Consider the following 10,000-nt stretch of genomic DNA (forward strand, 5'->3'; position numbering starts at 1 on the left):
TATTGATAATAATAATAAAAAAAAAATCTAACAAAATAAGGAATGGATAGTGATAATTCAAAACACTTTATACAAACATTTTGTAATTAATTGATATTTTATTCAGTCTAATTCAATAAATGTTAATAAAACTAAAGAAAGAAACAGCAATTATGATGAAACAAACTAACAACAGCAAAAACAAACAGATGTAAAAAAGAGGAATGAAAATGTAATAATTATAAACAATTTTAACTATACACACACACACACTCTAAAAACTGCTGGGTTGAAAATAACCCAATTTGGGTTATTTTGGCAACCCAGCACCGGGTCAAAAAGGGACGAACCCAGTGCTGGGTTATTTTAACCCAACAAATGGGTTATTATGTTTAACCCAGCATGCTGGGTTGCTTTTTAATGGTTTAAAATTGCTACATTGCTAGGCTAAAATGAACCCAAATTGAGTTAGGTATTAAACCTACAAATCTTGTTCATTTTAAAATCACTTTTACACACAAATAATAACTATCAAAAGGTAAATATTTATTAAAAATAAGAGAAAAGTCAAAAAGTAACATGCATGTAAGAAGAAATGCAGAAAAGTATGGCAAGCTTTTTTGGTAAATTTTATATATTGTATAAAAATATACAAAAACACTATTATACAATAATTGCACAATTAGTTAAGTTCTTTACAAACTATTCTGGCATGACAGTACACAAATAAACCACAACATTAACACTGATATTATAACATTTAACAGGCGCATGCGTGTGTGAAAGAATATGAGCATGTGTATGAATGACAGAGTGTAAACTCCATTTCTACTAAACAACACAGAACAAGCATTTAACATTTTGTTTTTACAAATTATACACTTACAGTTTGTTTCATAGTCCATGAATACAGATCACCCAGCTAGAATTTTTTTGTTCTAAAAATGTTCTAAGAACATTACCATGCATTGTTCTAACAATGTTTTTAGCGGGTAGTTTTATTTTTGTTCCCAGAACGTTCTCTCAAAAGATAGGATAACGTTCTCTAAAAACATTCTAAAAATGTTTATTAATAACATTATTAGAACATTATCCTCTAACATTCTAATAAAGATTTAAGCAGAGGTTTAGATGTCAATGTTGATGTCTGTTTAAAAGTAACAATTTGGTTTGATGTCACCATAATGGTGGTCAGTGTTGGCTTTAGTTGTGCAATTTGACACTTGACTCGTCAGTGTTGTTCTTTAGCTGCTGTAATCTTTATTATGGCAAAAACAGCAAGAGAACATGTGGTTAGATGATGCTGGTTGCTTGCTGATGATTAAGACATCACCACATATGTGTTCTGGTTACCTGGTTTCACCCAATCAAATGTATGGTGTTAGTTGCATGTTATTTATTCAAGTGACTCAATGGGTCCACAGCCTGAGACACAGCTGAATTTAAAGCAGATAATTTCAAGGATTAGAGAATAGAAGAAAAAAAAATGAACCTGAACAATGGTGGCATGCTTCATGCTGCAATGTATTCAGGGTACATCATGGAAAACTCATCCATGGCACCCAGAATGCATTGCAACATGAAGCATGTCACCATTGTTGAGATTCATACAATAATTATTGAGGTCTCTGTGTGTCTAAGCATTCTGTGGTTCATGAACAGTGTAATTCAAAAAGAGAGACAAAAATACATATCATATAAATCTGCAGGATCTTATGCGTTGCAACACATTTGCTATACCCACTAATATTAAACTAATAGCATAGATTAGACTCCAGATAAAACCAGCTGATCAGATCATTACATGATGAAACTTTTAACACCAGCAAGTAAAAAAAAAGTCACCTGATGACATTTTTCTCTAACTGTCTTTTGCCGTAATAAATATAGTTACAGCAGTTAAACAAAAAGTAACATTGAAAAGACTCATACTGCCTAAGTACTGATCACCATAATGGTGACATCAAACTAAACTATTATTTTCAATAAACCAACAACACCTCTGTTAATCTCAATAAGAACTTTTTTACATTTATGGCAGAAATAAAGTCAGTCTTGTTTATAATAAGTGAAGTTGGTAATACAGTTTTTGCAGTTATTTACGCTGGAGTTTGACATCAAACAAAGGTTGGGTTTTCACTTTCAACCAACATTTGACTTCTGAGCAATGTAAGTCCACATCTAGTGTAATGGGGGGTTTTTATTAGTATGTTAGAGGATAATGTTCTAACAGTGTTATCAATAGACATGTTTAGAATGTTTTTAGAGAATGTTATCCTACCTTTTAGCAGAACATTCTAGGAACTAAAATAAAACTTGCCGCTGAAAACATTCCCAGAACATGAAAATTTTCTAGGTGGGCATGCATCACTGTCAATTTTCATGATCTCTTTAGCATAATTGATATAGTCATGAAGAAGCCGCATCAGCACAGCATGTGACATCTTTTACATCATCCAGGGCAGCGTCCTCTTTTAAAACCACTGTTGCATCAGTTTAGGGGAAAGGACATTCTCTTCTTTGACCAGCATTCATCCCAGTCACTGCCTGTTCTTCATCAGTGGCTTAAAAAGAGAAAAACATTTGAAAAAAGAAAACATTTAATTAAACTCTATCCATTTTCAGATAGAGGTGTATTCACATCAGTAAGGATAGGTAAATAGTCTTTTATAATGTCAACACTTTGTGTGGTTGTTTAATGTCTCGGTCTACCACAGCGCTCCAGAATGCTATAATGGCAGCACTAGTGTGAGGGCATGTAATATTGTTTGAATACATATATTGCTTTCAGAAAGCTACTTTACTGAAACATTAAAACAGACATGACATTCACATACCTCACAAATGTTCATGTACATGAAGGGCTGCTCTTCAAAGGGTTAGTTCACCAAAAAATAAAAATGGTCATAATTTACTCTCCCCCATGTTGTTCCAGACCCACACAAACTCTGCAAATTTTTGGAACACAAATAAATATATTTAATATTCTCTTAATTTTTGTCCTCCATTGCTAGTCTGGGAGACCGGTATTTTCTTTTGAACAGACACGTTTGTTATCATATAATTTAGATTTATTCATATATAGAAATATCAGAATGGATTACTTCTACAATAACTCTGTATTTATGAGGCTTGAAAATACAGATTATCTAGACTCTCAATGGATTAACAAAAAATTATGAGAAAATTACAAATTTATTAATTTGTTGTAAAGACAGACAAAAGTCTTATAGGTTTGGAATGACATGAGGGCAAGTTCAATTCAATTCAATTCAATTCAAGTTTATTTGTATAGCGCTTTTTACGATACAAATCATTGCAAAGCAACTTTACAGAAAATTAAGTTTCTACAATATTTAGTAGTAGCTTATCAGTGGTGACTGTCAGTTCATGTGCATATGGCAGAAATGTTCAGAAAAATCAATAAAAGACGTAAACAAACAGACGATTAACACTATTAACAGCAATTATGCAATCAAACTTATAGCAAAAATGTGGTAGTTCTGTATGTTGTCTCTGGGTTAGCATCATCTGAGGTCCTCTGAGGGGTTGGCATCATCTCTTCTCAGGTGTTCTGGATCCAGACTGGAGGTTGTGTAAATCCTAGTTTACCACGGGATGTAAATCCCGTGGCAAAGCAGAGAAACAAATAGAGACATAATTAGCGTAGCTGCTGTTCCAGCCAAGTAAAATCAATTAGTTTAACTCAAGTTAAAGAATAATAATGCACATTTGATCAGATATAACTGCAGTCCAAAATTATGAGATGCATTATTTGAATGCTTGGCCAAAGAGGTGTCTTTTTTAATCTAGATTTAAACAGAGAGAGTGTGTCTGAACGCCGAACATTATCAGGAAGGCTATTCCAGAGTTTGGGAGCCAAATGCGAAAAATCTCTACCTCCTTTAGTGGACTTTGCTATCCTAGGTACTATCAAAAGTCCAGCGTTTTGTGACCTTAGGGAGCGTGATGGGTTTGTAGCGTGGTATAAGGCTAGTTAGGTACGCAGGAGCTAAGCCATTAAGGGCCTCATAAGTAAGTAATAATATTTTGTAACTGATACGGGACTTAATAGGTAGCCAGTGCAGAGACTGTAGTATTGGGGTAATATGATCATATTTTCTTGACCTGGTAAGGACTCTAGCCGCTGCATTTTGGACTACCTGTAGCTTGTTTATTGAGGATGCAGGACAACCACCTATCAGTGCATTACAATAGTCCAGTCTAGAGGTCATGAATGCGTGAACTAGCTTTTCTGCATCAGGAACAGTTAACATTGTTTCGTAGCTTGGCAATGTTTCTAAGATGGAAGAATGCTGTTTTTGTAACATGGGAAATATGATTTTCAAAAGACAAGTTACTGTCTAATATAACACCCAGATTTTTGACAGTAGAGGAAGTAACAGTACATCCGTCTAATTGCAAATTGTAATCTACGAGATTCTGTGTAATGTTTTCTGGTCCAATAAGTAATATCTCTGTCTTATCTGAATTTATTAGGAGAAAATTATTGGTCATCCAATCTTTTACATTTTTAACACACTCTGTTAGCTTAGATAATTTTGAAGTTTCACCTGGTCTTGTTGAGATATATAGTTGAGTATCATCAGCGTAACAGTGGAAACTAATACCGTATTTTCTAATGATATTACCAAGGGGCAACATGTATATTGAAAATAGCAGAGGACCTATGACAGATCCTTGTGGCACTCCATATTTTACTGGTGATAAATGAGATGACTCCCCATTTAAATAAACAAAGTGGTAGCGATCGGACAGGTAGGATCTAAACCTTCTTAAAGCCTGCCCTTGGATACCTGTATAGTTTTGTAATCTATCTATGAGTATGTTTGTGATCTATGGTGTCGAACACAGCACTAAGATCAAGTAAAACTAGCAATGAGATGCAGCCTTGATCTGAAGCAAGAAGCAAGTCATTTGTAATTTTAACAAGTGCAGATTCTGTGCTATGATGGGGCCTGAAACCCGACTGAAATTCTTCATAGAGATCATTTTTTTTGCAGGTAGGAGCACAATTGAGCAGACACAACTTTTTCTAAAATTTTAGACATAAATGGAAGATTTGAAATGGGTCTGTAATTTGCCAGTTCACTAGGATCTAGTTGTGTTTTTTTTAATAAGAGGCTTAATAACTGCCAGCTTGAATGGTTTTGGGACGTGAATTTAATATAACGACGAGTTAATAATATTGAGAAGCGGTTTTTCTGCTACAGGTAACAACTCTTTCAGTAATTTAGTGGGTACAGGATCTAATAAACATGTTGTTGGTTTAGATGCAGTGATAAGTTTATTTAGCTCTTCCTGTCCTATAGTTGTAAAGCACTGCAATTTATCTTTGGGTGCGATGGATAAAACTAAAGTATTAGACTCTGTAGAATCTACATTTGTTATTGTATTTCTGATGTTATCTATTTTATCAGTGAAGAAATTCATAAAGTCATTACTATTTAACTGTGAGGGAATATTTAGATCGGGTGGCGTCTGGTTATTTGTTAATCTAGCCACTGTGCTAAATAAAAACCGTGGATTGTTTTGGTTTGTTTTCTATGAGTTTGTGGATATGCTCGGCCCTGGCAGTTTTTAGAGCCTGTCTATAGCTGGACATACTGTTTTTTCCAACGCAATTCTAAAAACTTCCAAGTTCGTTTTTCTCCATTTGCGCTCAAGACTACGAGCTTCTTTCTTGAGAGCGTGGGTATTACTGTTGTACCATGGCACAGTACGTTTTTCTCTAACCTTTTTCAATTTGATGGGGGCAACAGCTTCTAATTTATGATATTCTAATTATATAACCAGCACTTGATGATATTCTAGTTATTTTGTATTTATGTGTATTAGGAGCAGTTTGTAGTTCATGTGTATTTTTGTTTGTGAATATGTGTTTGTTTTTTGTTGCTGTAGTTATGGCTGGGCGATGAATATAAGCTATATAGTTATTATCATCAATACGCAAAATGCACGATACAAGGAAATGGTCAGTAACATCATCACTTTGAGGTACGATATCTATGTCAGTAAGATCGATTCCATGTGATATAATTAAATCTAGCGTATGATTAAAACGATGAGTGGGCCCGGTGACATTTTGCTTTACTCCAAAACAGTTTAATAAGTTAGTAAACGCAAGTCCTAATGCATCATTTGTATTATCAATATGAATGTTAAAATCTCCGAAAATTAGCGCTTTATCAGCAGTAACCAACAGGTCTGAAAGGAAATCTCCAAATTCTTTTAGGAATTCTGTATATGGCCCTGGTGGTCTATACACAGTAGCCAGAGAAAGAGATACAATAGATTTATTTTGCATAATTGACAGTGTAACATTAAGCATAAGTATTTCAAATGATTTAAACCTGTATCCTGTTTTCTGGGTAACACTGAGAATATCACTATATATTGTTGCAACACCTCCCCCACGACCAGTCTGACGGGGCTCATGTTTATAACAGTAGTTTGGTGGAGTAGACTCATTTAGACCAATATAATCATTTGGTTTTAGCCAGGTTTCAGTCAAGCAGAGTTCATCAAAACTATTATCTGTGATCATTTCATTTACAATAACTGCTTTGGGTGTGAGTGATCTAATGTTTATGAGCCCAAACTTTAAAAATTGTTTTTGTTCATTTATTTTACGTTTTTCTGGTTTAATCACGATAAGATTTTTTCTAGATCCTACATTAAATTTATATTTTGACCTCATTATTCGGGGAACAGACACAGTCTTAATAGATTGGACAGGGCAAGTACTTCTGACATTTAAGCGGGTAGAACAAAAGCCATCATAGCAGTTATTTGAGAATTGGCTTACTAGTCAAATGGAGCGTAGAGTCCTGGAGATGTTGTCTGAGAGCAGCTCCGCTCCGACTCTGCTGGGGTGCAGGCCATCAGCGCGAAAAAGCCTAGGTCGCTCCCAGAAAAGATTCCAATTATTAACAAAGAGCAGTTTCTGTTCTTTACACCATGACAATAACCATTCATTTAGAGCAAAAACTCTACTGAACCTTTCGTGTCCTCGTCGATACGTGGGCAGCGGTCCTGACACGATGCTCGTCGCCGCGGGCGTCGTGCTGCGAACCGTCTCGATCAGGATCCTGAAGTCCCTCTTCAGCGTCTCCGTCTGCCGCTGCGTGGTGTCGTTAACCCCGGCGTGAAGCACGACCACTCTGGGGCTCTCGTCGGCCTTCAGGATCGCGGGTATCTGCGCAGAAACATCGAGAACACGAGCACCAGGGAAACAGTGAGTGTGCACTTTACCTTCGGCTAACGTAGCACGGACGTGTCGGACGATGGAGTCTCCGACGATCACAGCGTCGCGTTGAGTGTGGAGTTTGGGTTCGGCTAGGTTAGGTGTGGAGTTTTCGAAGACCGGAGGGGGAGAAGTCGTCGCCCGGGGCCTGGCTCGCGTCCGCCGCTGCGGATGCACCCAGGGTCCGTGGTGTCCCGGCGCCGGCGTGAAGGACATCTGGGCAGATCGCGTCCTGGGTGCACCGGGCCTGTGCAGAGAAACACACGGGGTGGAGGTGGTGGGACTGTTAGCAGCGCGCGCTGTATACTTACCCTGGACTTGTGAGCGTCAGCCCGGGAGGTTTCCAGCGCGGCTCTCCACTCTCTCAGCTGGGCCTGCCTCTGCTCCAGGACCCGAATTTGCTTCTCCACGGCCTCCAGCTCGACCTGCACCAAATGCAGCTCGAACGTGTCGTCACCTGCACTCAAAGGTAGACAAGCATCCGCCATTAAAGCAAGTAACAGTGAGTAAAGCGATTGTAATGTGTGTGAATAGAGTATTAGCGATGCACGCGGGTTTAGCGACAACCACGCTGGTGATGCTAATGGGCTATAAGTTACTAGCGGATTCGGGAAATCAAAATAAAACTAGTGATAACAAGGCGCTCTGATTGTTTTTGTTGTAGAATATGATAGAGGATATATTCATACGTTATAGAAACGAAAATGATGGTGTATAAAATAGATTTCAACAATAAAAAATTAGACGATAGAGAAATAACGTGACGGAGCTCAAACTAGAGGCATACGACAGCAACAAACAGGAAGTAAATTATTTGTAAATTATTTGTAAAGTAAATTATTTTTTTGTGTGAACTATTCCTTTAAGAAAGGATGACCAAGAATGATGACCCTCCAAATCAGACAACTCCAAAGTTGGTTTGAGTTCTGCAATGAAAAACACAGACATCAGTGGTTTTCATGAAATATGAACACGTAATCACACTGTGGTTGCATCAAAATGTGAAGTAAACAGGCAGGAGACAACAGAAAAACTTATTTTCTAAAAATAACTTACATAAATCTCAAAAGAATGATGCTCTTCTATGTCTCTGGTTTCAACATCTACAAAAACAAAATCAAACATTCTTTTAGTAAAAAAAATAAATAAATAAAATAACATGGAATTATGAAGTTCACTTGCCTTAAACTGTCTTTCCCTCTCTTTCAAAGAAGCTGAGAAAATCACCTCCTCACACAAGCAGGCTTCTGTGTCCTTAACTTTAAAAAAAAAAAAAAAAAAAAAAATGATAACATGATGGAATTATGAAGTTTTAAATATTCAAATGTAATCCCCTTTGTATTCATTAACATTTTCATATGTAACTGTAATTTAATTACTATTTTTTTCTTAGTAAATGTAACTGATTACAGTTACATTTATTTTGTAATTAAATTACGTAACGCCATTACATGTAACTAGTTACTCCCCAACACTGCCAACAACTATGGTATACACAGTCATGGATATATAGGACTATACAGCCATCTAATGGTTACACAACGTTATTACAGATGATTAATGGTGCATAATTTAGTGGAGGTACACTCAAAAAAATAGCTTGTTGGTCTAACTTAATAAAATTATGACACACATTTCCACGCATTTAAACTGATTTATTTTAACTTAAATTAAGTTAAATGTACTGATGAGTAAAATTCATGCTAATTTAATGAGATCACAACAATTTCACTGGACATATTCTGTGAATGTTCCCTGAACATAATTCACTCTTGTTGATCCAAGCAGTATTGTTGCTGTTCAGACTGGTGCCTTTGTGCAGAGTTGCGTGAGTTTTATGCATTTTTATGAAAATAGAAAGGCCTGTTAGAGTTTAGGTTTTTAATGTTTAGTTATTTTGAACATTTAAAAGAGTCCAGACAACATAATTTTTTTTTTTTTTTTTTTTTTTTTTTTGGCTACCATTGTGGTGAAGAGTAGAGCTTGAGCTTAGGTTGTCAATAGGTGTCATACACACATGTAAATGGTATATGATTGTTTGATTGTGAAGGGTAGAAATGGTGACAATATAGACTGTGCACATCATGTACTGATCCTCAAGCTGATTTATTTTATTTCTTATTTAGATTCTAACATTTATTCTTTTGAGAGTGTAACAGCCAGCATAACACTTTCAACATATGCAAGTAATGATCATGCAAAAATGTTCTCATGACATTAGCAAAGTTACAGCTCATGTGGCCTATAGCAGTGCTTCCCAAACCTGTCCTGGAGGACCCCCTGCCCTGCACATTTTGTATGTCTCCCTAATCAGACACACCCAGTTTAGTTCTTGCAGTCTCTACTAATGAGCTGATGAGTCGAATCAGGTGTGTTAGATAAGGGAGACATACAAAAAGTGCAGGGCAGGGGGGCCTCCAGGACAGGTTTGGGAAGCACTGGCCTATAGTATAAACTAACCACAAAGTCTATACTTCACCATAATGGTAACCTCAAAAATAAGCATTAACATAAACTATTTTTAATGTCAAAAATAACTAAACAACAAACTTTAATATGTCTTTCCCTTTAGCAAAAATATATTAAACAGCACTTAATTTCAACATTTATTCTCCTGGTCTATCCCTACGCAAAGCATGCTGGGAACTAGAAATCCACTGCAACATAAATGTTTCATGTAGGCCCAACTTAACTTCAGTGGTTTAAGTTAACATTTTATAAATGTAATTTCATTTAACATAATAAAATTGAGTA

The sequence above is a fragment of the Cyprinus carpio genome, chromosome B15 (assembly GCF_018340385.1).
Source record: "Cyprinus carpio isolate SPL01 chromosome B15, ASM1834038v1, whole genome shotgun sequence".
Classification (NCBI taxonomy): Eukaryota; Metazoa; Chordata; class Actinopteri; order Cypriniformes; family Cyprinidae; genus Cyprinus; species Cyprinus carpio.